General features: G+C 39.6%; 1 long non-coding RNA gene across 1 annotated transcript in view; it reads right to left on the bottom strand.

Moving 5' to 3' along the window:
* Positions 1–5,190: 5,190 nt before the first annotated feature.
* The window catches only part of LOC144817952 (uncharacterized), a 44,180-nt gene continuing 34,310 nt past the window's right edge, over positions 5,191–15,060 (bottom strand). The window contains exon 2 of the long non-coding RNA XR_013607009.1: positions 5,191–5,548. This is a non-coding gene — a long non-coding RNA (uncharacterized LOC144817952). The remainder of the gene's footprint in view (positions 5,549–15,060) is intronic.

The following is a 15,060-nucleotide window of genomic DNA, read 5'->3' on the forward strand; positions in this document are numbered from 1 at the left end:
ATTAATGGTAAATATTGTGAAGTTGGGTAGTGTAGTTTATGACATATTTCCTATAGCCCGCTGGATCACTACCTCTTGGGTGGCACTTTGGCTCCGATTCATACTTTCTTGTATTCTTCTGTTTCTTTGTCGTCAGAGGAATCTTTGTAATTTTGGGGGCAGGTGATCTTTTTTGAAAGGAGACGCATTTCAGACAGACCTGTTAGTCTTCTATCTGTGTCTTTCACTACCATTTATGATAAATCTCCTCTGGTTGAGGACAAACATGTTCTTCATTCAGTCTGTTAGTCATGGCTATATCAACTGAACTAGGACTCCGTGACCTGGCTATGTGCTTTGCACCTGGGATCTCATATTGGTTGCATGCTGCCCTTCCGTAGCAACCGCATGACAGCAACCAGATGTGTTTTTTCATGTGCAAATAAGGAGGCAGCTTGCCTTTGGCCAGGGGCCCCTGTTGGTATGGTTTGAATTATCTTTGAACAAGCATAGTTTTGCTGGTGCTTGTCTTGTTTGCTTTTGTTCAGCTGAATCTTGTGTTCTCTTTTTGAACAATTACCAAACAAGACCTTGGCAGGCTTGGCTTGGTAATTGTTTCTAATTGAACCACAATGGTTGCCTTTATGACTAAGCGACTTGATGCCTGTATATTTTTGGTCTTCTAGCTTATTTGATATATTTCAGTGTTAATGATTTAGTGGGTGCATCTAACCTTTACTTTGTTATTCATGACAGTTTGATGCTACTACTGTAGGCTTTTAATATTTTCTAGCTTTTTCAGCCTCAGCCCCAGTACAATCCTAAAGATCAAATGTGGGTTGCACTACCCACATCTTACTGGCACTTGAGTTTATATTGTGGAAGCTTAACAATGTACTGATTGGCCTTTTCTTATTTTGATTTGATTTGGTGAGGTATAAAGTGCAACTGCTAGTTCCTCAGAAGTCTTATAGCGATATCGCCAGAAGGGAGAAAGAAATAGCTGAATCAATAACACATGTATATGAGCTTCTGGAAGCAATAAACAGATACTTCAAATGGATACCATAGCGATAGGGAGCATGGTGGGCGAGCTATGGACTTTAGTCCAGCCACACCAAAAAAATAAGTGCTCTTGATGATATTCAAGTAAAAAGCATGTATTTGCTGTTGTCCAGGTGTGTTAAGCTGTGATGTGGGACTCGGATCACACTTTTGCCGGACATTAGTCTCTGCCCTGGACTTGAAGTACAGACGCTTCAATGTGCCTGGGTCACAAGTTCTTTTTTACTGTGTTATGTTCTCAGATCCATCTCCTGGGGAGTACTGCTTTTAATAAGGTTTCTTATGGTGAGGATCTGTAGGTAGAAACAACCATCAGTGGAAAAAGTTATTTTCCTTTGCGAATGATCCTTCTGGTGGATACTCTATTGGCAGATTCTTCACCAACCAGCCAAACCTCCCCATTCTGAGGACTAATCTTACAATTTTTATAGGGCTCCTAGTTAGTCTTCTGCACTGCATTTCAGCTGGTTTATAAAGTTTTATGTCCAACTCTAAGAGCATGGAGTGGGAAACTATATGGCTCTGGCATGTAGCATCGGGGGAGGCAAGGAATTGATCTGATTTCATGGCATCATCTGGGGCACAAGAGAGCTATGTCAATTTTTCAGATCCACCCTGGTGCCTAGGGAAATTCCTGAGGTGAGGAATCTGCAGGCAAATAGAGTATCCACCAGGTTAATCATTACCGAAGGTAAGTAAATCATGCTTACAGGCCACAATCATATTTATTAAATTTCCAATAATCTAATTTGCTGTACCTGAGCACAGATTTTAGCAATAGACCGGATGACATAATGTATGCATAGATCCACTACCCACCCAAAGTCCAGTGAGCTGCACTGCCCCACAAAAAAGTTTCTCTTGCCTTTTTTCTGAGATACATGGTACCTGATTTCTCTCGGGTTGTTACTCAAGTGAGTGCACTTTGTTTTGACTTTTTTTGTAGGTTTCCAGTATGTCTGTTGATTTAAAATAGTGGCATGTTGATCCCCTCAGAACAGACTGTCAACAGAAAAGAGAAAAATACAATATATTACTTCACTGATGGGTTAAAATCATTGTAGACAAGGGCCGCAATCAGTTTTTGTTACAGTGAGCTGGATACCTTAACCAAACAAAGAACTCTTTGCCCCTGCCTTGATGTATGAGTGTAAACACAGGATGTCTGGTTTGAAGGGTTATTCCATAAGATAAGTCAAAATCAAGTTAAGGTCCTACAGATCTATCACAGAGGAAGGCAGTGGAAACCTAATCTGTATCCCTTTAAGGAATATGACGGACAATCAGGATCTTACAAAAAGAACTTAGATCCAGGAGGAAAAGTAAGCAGGGGTGGCTGCTCCTTGACTTTTGATCATGTTGATGATTAAACTTTTTTTCAGTAGTCAAAGAGTGAACTCACATTACACTTGGATTTCAGAGGGTCCTAGGACTTGACATCACACCAAGAAATGAAGATGGGCCCCACACTGGAGTAGAAAACTCTTGTAGAACAACACTTAGCAGACACAACAATATCAATGACCTCGGTATCCAATGGAAATTTAGTCAAGGTCAACCACTTAAGATCCAAACATGAATATTCAGAGAATTAGATTGGGAAGAAATATGTGATTGTGAAACTAAGACAGGGGGTCTTCCCGACCAGTAGCCTCTAAGGCCTGTATTGCACTGGTTGCGGCATGTCAGAATACCAAGGTCTTTTGGCCCAATCTAGTGCCACAAACAGTCCTGGATTTGTGAAATCTTATCTTTTGAAGAATTCTTTGCATTAGCAGAACTGGTGGAAAAGCATAGTGTAGATTAAACGTCCAATAGAAATTAAAAGTGCCCCACAGGGAGCCTGGAATTGACATCTGTCTCAAGCAAAGGAGATGACATACTCTCTGTTTAATCTGCAGAGATATCTAACTGAGGTGTGCACTACCTTTTGAAAATCTGGGACATGATCAGCTGTAACTCCAATTTGAGATTTGAAGACATGAGATACCGGTGGTAGTCTCCTGTCTCTTCCTCTATGCCAGTCAGATGAGCTGCTGACAGACCATCTCCCATGCATATGGCAAACGGCCAAGGTTTTCTTGCCTCCTAGTGCATTGCACACTTGTCTGTCAAATTCTGTACTTGTCTGTATCAGACTTTAGGCAGACATAAGGCAGGAACACTTCAGAGCTAGAAGAATCACTGTCAGTTTCAGCAGACTTAAATATATTCTGATGTTCTTCTGCGACCATAGTACATTTAAAGTCATGGTGTCCAGGTGCATTTCCCACCCTGTCAGCGACGAATGTGCCCATATAGTAGTATTAGGACAAGGAGGATACACATTCTGCAGTGATGTTCACCATGCTAAAGTGTGAATCAACTGGTGGTCTGAAAGGGTTATGTCCTGCAAGTTCCCATGGAACGCACTACAACGGCCACAAAGTGCCAACAGCAGTTTTCTCATATGAACACAAGCATCTGGAACTAGGAAGACAAAATATGCCTGAACACCCAGCAAGCTCTGGCTGACTGAGTTGGAAAGATTGAAAACTCAGACACCATGTCCTGAATATGAACCACCTGCTCGGGAGGAAAGAAAGTTTTAATGTTGTGAGGGTCTAGGATCGCTCCTTTGAATTGGAGAGTTTGGGTTCGGTACAGATTGGATTTATCTTGATTGATGAAAAATCCAAACATTGCAAAAGTGAGGCTGTAATTTCTAAGTTCTTCAGAAGGAAAGCTTGCCTTCAGCAGCTAGTGACAGATACGGACAGACATAAATAGCTTGATGGTGTAGGCATGGAACCACCACAGCCAGTACTTATATAAATAATCAGGTTGGTAATGTTAGCCCAATAGAAACACCCTGAACCTTAAGTGCAGGTCTCTGGCCATAAGGCGACAGTATTGTCTGTCTAGCAAGTCCAGAAAAACACATCACTTGTGTGACTGAAGAGCAAACAGAATATGGAGGTGTCATCATCTTGAACCTTCTAACTTATTTATTTTTTAATTTGTTTAAATACTTGAGATACAGAAATGGTTTCAACCCCACTCCTCATCTGGCAATGAGTAAGTGTATGTACCAAAAACATTGACTCTCTCTTGGAGAGGGGCATTAGCTTCACCGCTTTCCATGCCTGGAAGAGAGGGAGAATCTTTTTCATCAAGATTTTTGTGTGGAAGGAGGAAGGGGTAAGATTAGTAAAATAAAAGTAGGTTTCTTCACAAATGATAATGCATACACTAACTGAATGAGCTGCAGAACCCACCGGCATGAGATTACTCTCAGACACCAGGGAGAAAATTGAATAAGTCTACCACTGAATGGGATCATATGGTGCAGAACACACAAATCAAACTTGCTTACTGGTCGGTGCACAAGAGGGTGAAGAGGAGTAAGGAGGTTGCTTGTTCCTATATGGGCCTTTGCCGTTGTCTGCAGAAGTATTTATGCTGTTGTTGCAATGAAGCCTGCATCTGTTGGAACTTATGTGACTTCACACATGACCATAACCACTTATACTTTTAACTCTTGTACCCTGTTCAATAATCACAAGCCTACGCCTATGCACATATACTTATGAGAAATGCTAGAATTCACTTCTTTTAAAAAAACATTGTGGTTGCCTCTTCTGTAAGCTGCCCTCTTTCTACTGCTTTTAGTAAGCAGTATTCACATTCAGATTCAAGAAATAATTTCTTGGGAATAGTACTCCAATCTACGATTTTATAACTGAGGCATAATCTTTATTTTGACAGCACAGTTTTTGAAAAATATTGGGTACAAAGGCCAGAGTTTGGGCAGTTTTCAACAGATACACGAGAAATGTTGAAATACCAAATTGCCTGGCATATTACATAGGTACATTAAGTAGCAATAGCAACAAATTATTTGCATACAAGAAAATTATATAATTTACAAATTAAGTAATTCTCTAAAGAGAATGACTTAATTTTGGGGCTAAATGAGTTTTAGCTCACCAAGTCCTGTGGCTCGCTTGGCGAGTCCTTCTTGACTCCAGAGAGCCAAGTCATTGTTCCAACTAGAAGGCAAATTAATTTTTTTTAAACGAGATTCAAGAGTTATCTACAGTACAGTTGAAGGTACATTCATAATTCACAGATAAATAATGTTCATGAACAAGCTACAACACAGCAGATAATGATAACGTTTATTTTACATTTACATTTAACTTAATAAAAATACTTCTTAGAAGTAATATTGTAGCAGATTTACAATTAACTTAGATGTGTCTTAAACAATATGCATGAAAACTTATGCAAGAACTATTTGTATGTTTTTGACACTCTATTAACACGATGTAAAGGCATTCACTACAAAAGGCATTAACATTATTCAAGATCTTGTGTAGGGTCCTTTGCTGAACCAGGCAGGCGTTTGTAGATATAAAGCATTTCTTTATTGGGACGTTTGCACTTTTTCTGTTTGGTGGGGTCGTAGTCCAAGTAGTTCAGTCCGGAGTTCACCAGGGTTAGGAGGAACATCAGGTATGCTCTGTAAGACACCAATTATAAGCTAAAATTAACACGTGCCAAGGGGAAAATAAAGCCACAATATCATACTAGCCTAGCAAAGGAAATATTATTACCTGGGAAGGAAAATATTTCATGTAAGTGAATAAACAAGCACCTATTGGTATTAGCAAAGTGTACTTCGGAACTATCAATGTTGGTAACTCTTATGAGAGGTAGATTTACTGTCCGAAGCAGAAAAAATGATGTTGTACAGCTATGGAAATAATTTCTAACTATTCAAGATTAGTTCATTCCTACTATCTTGGTGTTGCAACATTGAACTTTTCAGGCATTAACTGATATTTGCAGAAACATCTATGGCCAAGAACTTAGCAGATGCATTCACTCTATGGAAAGATACATTCTCCTTTGTCTTTTGTATTCCCTTAACCTTGAATGGGTTTGTCAAAAACATTATACTATTGTTTGGCAAATTATTGAGTCTGACTTCTATGTTCTGGTGATGCAGCTAATGAAAATGAAATGGATAAATAATACCATTTTGAAAGGGGAAGGTGAATCAAATGCCAGTAGTGGTTTTGTCAAGGTTATCCAATATATTTTTTTAAAGAAGAGAAGCACAATGTAAAACTAAATCGGATGCAATTTCGGTGGCATTGAAGATTTTAATATTGACATGCAAGGATATAAACTTTTCTATAGAACTATGTATATATTAGCGATTGTGAATTAATTACTGTTATATCTACTTACTGTTATATCTACATACATCTCACTAAAGCCTTAGCAATAACACACATTAATATGTTTTAAATGCACAGCAATTTTGTTATCCAATATCTTTTTAAAGAAGACAAGAAACCATGTACAACTAAATCCAATGCAATTTAGGTGGCCTTGACGAGTATGAGATTGACATGTACGAATGTAAACTTTTATATATAACTTTACTTGTATTAACAATAACAATTTCATTATTGTTATACATGCTTAAATCTCACTAAAGCCTTAGCATAAATGCACATTTACATGTGTTTTAAATGCACTATTTTGTTATCTTGTGTTGTACATAGCACATTTTAACCTAAATGTTTCAGAAAAGCGTAGCCTTGTACTGAAGTTGGTACAACGAAGCAAGAACTGCAGAATTTAGTGATGCCAACTGTTTTCCCTACAATACTGTATCAAGCAGTCATGGTCTTCTTGCAATGTAATCACCACAAGAGCCAACACCCTCTCATTAGTGCCTAGCTGTAGTTTCATTATGCCACTTGATGTTTGCTGGCTATTTTGCATTAAACATATGTTAGACTTCTTTGCGCTATCCAGAGTGCCTTTTGTTTAAACACAGACCACTTCCCCCAGAAGTGGAAACATGCCGATAGGAAGCTTTTGCTGATAAACCATCTGCGGACCCAGGAGAAATGAAGAACTACTGTGCCAACTCGCTGCTTCCTTCCCTGCCAAGGTCATCGAGAAAACAATCAACATCCAACTCACCAGACATCTGGAGAAAACATGACCTTCTGGGTCCCTCTCAATCGAGCTTCAAAACAAACCATAGCACTGAAGTCGCTGCCACAGTTGACATCCAAATGCTGCAAGACCAGGGACAAACAGTGGCCTTTGTCCTCCTCGATCTCTCTGCAGCTTTCAACACTGTATCCCACCACACACTGCCTTTGTCCTCCTCGATCTCTCTGCAGCTTTCGACACTGTATCCCACCACACACTGATCATCAGGCTCCACCAGATCGGAATCCAAGGAGCAACCCTCAAGTGGATTGCAACATACCTTACAGGAAGAACACAGAAATCATCCTCTCTCCCTCCATACATGACCCCCCTGGCTAACATCGTCAAAAGCAATGGACTCCAATTTATCTCCTACGATGATGATACCTAACTCATCCTCTCTTTGACTAACAGTCCAAGAGCCATCAAAGACAAGTTCCAAAGATGCATGTAAGAGCTTGCCAATTGGATGAACAACTGTCTCAAACTCAACACCAAAGAAGACAGAAGTACTCCTCTTCGAGAAAGACAAAGACACACACTGGAACATCGAATCGCTTGGCCCACCTTCGATACTCGTAGAACATGCATGCAACCTAGACATCCTCGACATCCTCCTCGACCGCCAGATATCCATAAGGAAGCAAATCTGTGCCATCTCCACTGTCTGCTCATGAAGGTTTTCAGATGGCTCCTAACCAACACCAGCGAACTATCAGACAGGCTCTTGTCACCAGCTGATTTGACTATGACAACTCCCTCTACATAGGAACAACAACCCAACTCATGAAGAAACTCCAGACGATCCAGAAAACAGCTGCCAGACTCATCCTCGACCTCCCCAGATGGATGCACATAACCCCCTCACCTCAGGAAACTCCACTCGCTACTAGTCATGAAGAGATGCAAGTATAAGCTACTCATCCACTGTACTGCACAATGAAGAAGCTGCACACCTCAACCAACATGTGACTTTTCACCAGCCCACCAGGAAACTCAGATCTGGATCCCTTGCCCTAACTGCCACCTGTCGCATCCACTGGACAAATAGCAGATGCCGCTCGTTCTCCCATCTGGAGGTCAAGACCTGGAAGGACCTCCTTTTGCACCTCAGAACCTCACCATTGCTCCAGCAATTCTGGAAGGACCTCAAGACCTGGATGTCAACATATAGGAGAATGCTTAGCATGACCCGACAGCGCCTCTAGACCCTCTCAGGTGAAGCAGCTGCGCTCTACAAATCCTGATTAATTGAAAGTAGTAACTAGAGTGTTAAATAGCTGGGAGTGCTTAGCATCAGAAATACAGTTTTCCGGCAGAATGTATCTATTCATACAGAGCAATTTCTCTCTTATCCCACATAAAAAGCACTATTATGACACTGGCTGCACAAGGCAGAGCCAAATAATTTATTATGAAGCAAACTTCAAGCCTGCACACTCAGGATTTCACCTGGAGTTTATCCACAGAAAGGCGCAGAACTAAAAGTGCTTACAGAGGTTGGTTGGCAAGGTAAGATGGTGGCTGCATTTTAAGCGGGTTCCCATTGGGACCGTTATTATTTCTTAGTAAAAGATCATGTTCCTTGCATATTTAAAGCAATGCTATCTGGTTTGAAGAATGGCTCTTCCTGTGCTGCGGAAGCTGCTCGGGCTCACCACCAGAGCACCAACATTTACAATAGGCCCAGACCCGGCGGTGAGCAGATCAAAGCAGCGCAATGCTGTGAAGGGCGTTGGGGCAGCCAGGGGTCAAGAAGCAGTGCTGGGTTGTTGGGCATAGCGTTTTGAAACACAGGTGTTGATTGAGCCGGTCCCGTTGGTTAAATATTGGACTGATTTGTTAGCATGAGCTGAAAGTGATTTTGTATTTCTGGCAGCCATTTTAGTTAGCAATGTGCTGCCATGTGCTCGCCATGTGCTCTGTCCTCCCTCAGTGTTGACTGCTCTTGTAATCTGCCTAGAAACGAACTATATTTAGCATCTTCCACCTTCGCACATGCCCAGAAGGGCCTAGCTAGTAGAATGCACCTGCTTCTCTAGTATAACTCTCAGGCTATTTTTGCTGCTGTATGGAGAAGTAACTGTCCTCCCACTTTGTTGAGCAAGCAGATCTTGTATGCCCATATCAGGTTAATAAAGATGCTCTTTTATATTTCAGCTTCTGTGCCAATTTCTTCTTTGTTGGTTTAAAAGGACCAAGTATCAGTGGGACCCCTAAGAAGGTTTCTTGATTTCTTCAAATGGCGCTCCAACGTGGACCTCATCAGAGAAGTGGCTATCTAAGGGAGTGATCTTGTCAGGAGACAGAAATCTACTGAGGAGGACAGGACAGGATTCTACTAACGAGGTACTCTGTGCACGGAGATTCTGGGGATTCTCTGTCTCTGCAGCCCAGCATATTTCTGATCTTCCTGATTTTGATTCTGCACATGATGTCACTCTTGACTGAGAACCTTTTTGGCGTGAGTATTCTATAAAGACCGTTAGGTCATTCAGAACTTGGCAGTTAGAATTTGGACAACCATTTGTTTGGTAAGAGTCGTTCTGCGGCACTTGCTGTTGGTTTTGATGCATTTGATTGGTAAGGTAGTTTAGTAACGCTTACTGTGGCTTTGGAATTTTTTAATTTGTGTTGGCCAACTTTGGATTTATATGAGATAGATATACGAATTGCAATTTGTGTAGGTAGGTAATGAGGAGATTTTTCTCTGCTTGAATTTGTTTGAACGGCGCAACGTACGAAGAGTACCTTAAGCACTACTTTGATTATAATATTTGTATATTCTGCAATATTTTTGGCATGCCTGTTTCAAGCACACACCGAAGAATGTGTTGCTTTTTGGAGGTACCATAGTGAGATGTGAAGTGAATTAGCCGGCTCCCCTGAGGGAATAGCTAGATAGGTTTAGGTATAAAAACATATTTCTTCCTTGGTGACTTATCCCCAGGGAATTAAAATATGACAAAATACAAACAAGGATCCTTTTTCTGCGGAATTTTTTGAATGGAGAAATGAAGAGCGATTTTTTTGGTGTTCTGCCAGCCTAAGCTAGTGAATTGAGTGTATTTTGGCTTCTTGGAAATAAAACAGTCTGTTGGGCTTTTTTTTCAGTCTTTTGGAATACTATTGAGAAGCTATTCTTGTAAATATGACTTACAACTAGTATTTACAAATGGTTTGGTTCAAGTACAGTCTGTGGGCTGTCCTTTGTTTCTGTCCGGGTTAAATGTGTGTTTAAATGTCTATGTGATTTGTGGTTTTACATTGCAACTGCTGTAAGTAAATAGCGATTGCGCTATTTGTGAAATAATGGCTCTTGCGCGCACTGTGTTGTGTGATTCTGAGTGTATGACCCCTTCTGTATATGTCTGGAATGAGCTCAAGGTGTGTTTGTGTTTTCTTGCTGTCATCCGTCTGTTATGCAAAATGTCATTTAATAAATGTTAAAAAAACTTAATAAAAATCCAGAAATGAACCATATGATATGCTAAATAATTATATGTTACTATTTAAATTATAGAGTAAGCAACTATGCACATGTAAAAACTGCTAATGCTTAAAAGATAAAATTAGAATTCATATTCAATAGGAATAAAATAGGCCTCAAAAACGAAATTGTGTGTTTTGTAATAAATAAACAATTATAAAGCATTTTCCTTAGATACATTGTATTAGATATTAACAGGCAAACACATCATCTGAGTAAATTGGATTTTGTTGATCTAAACACATATTATAGAACATGCATTGAAATGCCTCAGTTATAGAACATGCATTGAAATGCCTCAGTTTTAAATAGACTGTCACCGTGCTTACGTTTCAACGCTGAAAAAAGCTTTCCTCAGCTGTGTTTTTACTGCCGCTAAGCAAGCAGCTGTTGTTTTTGTAGGCCACGGAGAGACAGGGATGTTGATTCGGTCAGGATTTTGTAGTGCTAGCATGGTGTAAAATCCTGCATTTCAGACTGCTGTTTTCAAAAGTTACAAAAATCAGGTTCATTATTTTAGATACCAGGAAAACATTTAAGGTAGGGATTTCCATTCTTAAAGCCTTTTACATAAACACATTCTTGGTTCTGATGTTAAATAATGACTGTCCTTTTAAAAAAGTGGCAAAAAACTTTTCATGTTGTATTGTATTGTATTGTATTGATGATTTGTAAAGCGCGTTGGCTACCCAGGGGCGTCCCAGCGCTAGTTTCAAGTTAGGCTTCTGTGCTTAGGCTTATGAATGAATGCGTCTAAATATGATAGGCAAGGAATGAAGCTTGCTTTTCCTGTGTGGAATTATCAAAATGATTGGTTTTATTATTAAAAAATAAAATAAATAATTATTAATTATGAAAAATTATTTTAAAAAATAGTGCTTTTAAATTCGTGTTTTAATATTTATAAAGCTTAATACTCACACTGTAACCTCCTAGCATTAAAATTAAATTTAAGTTGTGTTGTACCCCATAATGAGGATATTTGCATATGGAATTTCACTCTGCGCAGGCGTAAAAAACTCATTTTTATATGGGTAAACATGAGATATTTCTGATGTCCCATCTCTGGCTATCTAGAGAACGGTCTGATAATGAACATTATGCACAAAAATGATAGGATATTAATTTTTAAGTGTCCCAAATATCAAAGTCGAAATTGGGTATTTAAACAGCATTTTTTCCCATTCCGAGCAGCTTTTAAAGTGTCTGAGGCTTCAGTAAATGCATACATTTAGGTATAATACAAATAGCTGACTTCTATATTGTTAGACAAGTATATTACACACTGCTTACAATTGAAAATATGTATAAAAACTAGCAGCAGTTATTAAACTGACAAACAGGGGAATGGGTCAGCTTTCTGTTTTCAGGGTGACTTTGAATAGGGAAAGCTGCATGGAATACTTTGCACACAGAATAGGACAGCTGGGAAGAGTTAAACGTCAGTTCTATATTTAGAAGCCTGGCAGGGCCACCAGAGCAAGATCTGCTTTGACAGTTTGACTTCTGAAACTTTTTGAAAGACAAGATGGCAGCGCAGGGAAAAAAGAGAAGTTTTACCTTTTTTGTTTTTGGGCAAAAAACAAGCACTTTATGCTCTCATGTGATAGAAAACAATATAATGGTATATGTGAACTTTGATTAACAGATAAGCTCTGCCATATTTATACATGACTAATACTTAAAAGCTGAGGCAATGAAATTTAGTTTGACTTCATGTGCCCTAATGTTACATTTGTACATTTGCTAAAATGATTGGGGTTTGGGTATTCATGTTTTTTTTAGCTCTTTCAAAAGTGCTATGCACCTCCTATAACTTTGTTTATGCCCAGTTGCTACAAATGGTTGATAGTGCTGACAGAAGTGAAACCTGTTTCAGGTTTCCTACTGTCAAAATGGGGGAAGGAGGCTAGCTCCTCTACAAATTAAGGCTAGGTAATATGTATGTTGCTCTCTCCTTTTCTCAAAATTTTTAGCCTGTCTAAATTGTCTGTGAAATAGCAATCAGACATTTAATTGGCTATTCAGTAATACTGTTTTAAACATTATTAGCATTAATAAAATTAATAAAATATATATATGTTATGTTACTGCCCATCCTGTTTGATGAAATTGTGACAGGTTCAGTAGTCTAGATTGTTGTTCCCTTATTTTGACCTTTAAGGGGAGCTAGATGTGGGTAGTTTTTGTTCTATAATTCTTAGGTGATAACACCATTATTGTATGTTTTACCATGCTACATAGTTTTGCAAGGGCATTGCTAGTTTTTTATTAGCTAGTCTGTGTAAATAAACTGACAGTCCTTATTAGAGCTGATGTTGCATAGTCTGGATCATGAAAAGTAGAACGCAGAGAAGATGCCCATGTGATCCTTAGTAAAAATGTTTTGAAGGAAATGTTCTTTTATAGATAAGAACCCTTTTAAATTAGCAGTTTTAGATTTTCCTGCTGCTCCTATAACATGAGAGCATGGTCCTAAAACGTACAATGTAGGTGCTTTAATTAAGAAGAATCATGTTTAGAAGTGTCTGCAGTCCTGTACAAGTAATGGAAAGTTTATGAGCAAAAGTGTAGAACATTTCCTTTTTTTGAGGGTTTTCAGATTAGTACACAGGAATACACCAATGTAAGGATTTAGAGTATGTCTGTGTTGTTTTTCTCTTTTTCCCCTGAATTTAGTAAATTTATACAGACTTCCTTGGTTGCTGGGGATTGGGTGATGTATTACTCTTGTTCACCAAAGAGTTCCTTTTATACTTGCCAGTAGGTCCAGGCTGTTGTTTTTTTTCTTTCTTTTCTCTCTCATAGATAGATGAAAGTGGTTCTTGGGTGCCTTGCTAATATATGGGGCGTCCCAAGACTAGGACATATTTTTACACTATCCTCTCTGTTGATAGACTGTTTCTGTACCTTGTCTAAAGACCTTTTATTCTGTCCACCAATAGATTATTGCTGCTTTACAACCATTGCCAGAGGGGCCCGGACATCAGATTCAGCCTGGAGAGTCAGCGTCAGCTTGAAGTCAAAGTGAAGGTAACCAGCACAGGCATTGCTGGCAACTAGGACCTCAGTGAAGGCGGAAACCCTGAAATGAAGTGTGTACCCCTGCCACTGTCTTGGACGAAAGACGAGGCCACAAATCAGAAAGGAGAATTCAAGGATCATGCCCAGCTGAGAGTCACAGACTGACCAGAATGGCGAGGAGGCTTTGCTTGAGGCGACCCCTTTTGAAACAAGGGTTGCTTCAGAGACCCTAGCATCAGGCCTCTGAATCCTGGTCCTAAAGTGAATGCAAGTTTGCTCCTTTGTTTGCTGGTCAAGAGATACCTGGGTACACTGGATGCAATGTGTGGCCCCAACGAATGAGCAGTGCGCCAGCAGAGCAATACAGGAGTTAGGGAAGGACTTGAGATTAGGGTACAGGTGCTGTGTCTCTGGTGCCTTTTAGATTGAAGTGAAGAAAACTGGTGCACTGCCTGAGACACTGGACAGGATCACTAAGAGCATTTGCCTGGTGGGTGACTGCCCTATCCTGAAAGAAGAGACTTTTCCCTTGAAACTGGGCTGTGATTCTTGAGTTGCGAGTTGTGCCGCTCCACCGTGGAAACAACAAGAGCCTGCCTGTGAGGCTCAAACGGACACAGGAAGAAGACTCCCCCTCTGGCTTGGATGTACAGCAGCTTCAATTTCCCCAAGGACTTCTTCTTTTTGTCAATAATGTAACCCTTTAGTCGTCTCATTTTTGAGGAGGTGCAGACCTTTGCAGCTCTTCGTTCTAATTCCTATGGCCCTGTGTGGTCCTCCTGGTCCCTTGGAGCCAGGATTGTTTTTGTAATAATCTGTTTAGTAGCTTTAATATTTGCATTAGTTATATTTATTATGCACGAAAAACATTTTTCTGAGCAATTGAAAAATGTGACTTTGCCCTTTCCTTGAATGTATTAAATTGATGTTCTAGCCCTCATAAAAGGAAAATGGAACAGTCTAGGGAAGATATTTTTATTAGAGATGTCCTGTTAGCTATTCTGAAATTGAAATGAATAGTCACTGAAATGCTTAGGAGCCCTGAAAATGTTTACTAGATGATTTTAGGATTTGCTTTTGCTTAGGACTAGGAAACATAATAATTCTGTTTGTGATAGTGGTCATTACTTTCTTCTGCTATCTGAATGTTAATTATGACCCGATGCTTTGTTCCCTTTGTATTCCTGCTTATGCTTATATGTACCTGCTTAATGAAATGTTTAGAATGGAAAATGCCCACCTAGCAATGAATTAGGATATTGATCAATTTAAGAAAATTAATGTGCAAATATTTTCTATGTTCCTACTGGATCATAGGAATGTCTTTAGCTCATGCTAAAAGGAGCATCTGTTAAATATTGGACTGATTTGTTAGCATGAGCTGAAAGACATTTTGTATTTCTGGCAGCCATTTTAGTTAGCCATGTGCTGCCACGTGCTCGCCATGTGCTCTATCCTCCCTCAGTGTTTACTGCTCTTGTAATCTGCCTAGAAACGAACTA

Source organism: Lissotriton helveticus, chromosome 1_1, assembly GCF_964261635.1.
Source record: "Lissotriton helveticus chromosome 1_1, aLisHel1.1, whole genome shotgun sequence".
NCBI classification, from domain to species: domain Eukaryota; kingdom Metazoa; phylum Chordata; class Amphibia; order Caudata; family Salamandridae; genus Lissotriton; species Lissotriton helveticus.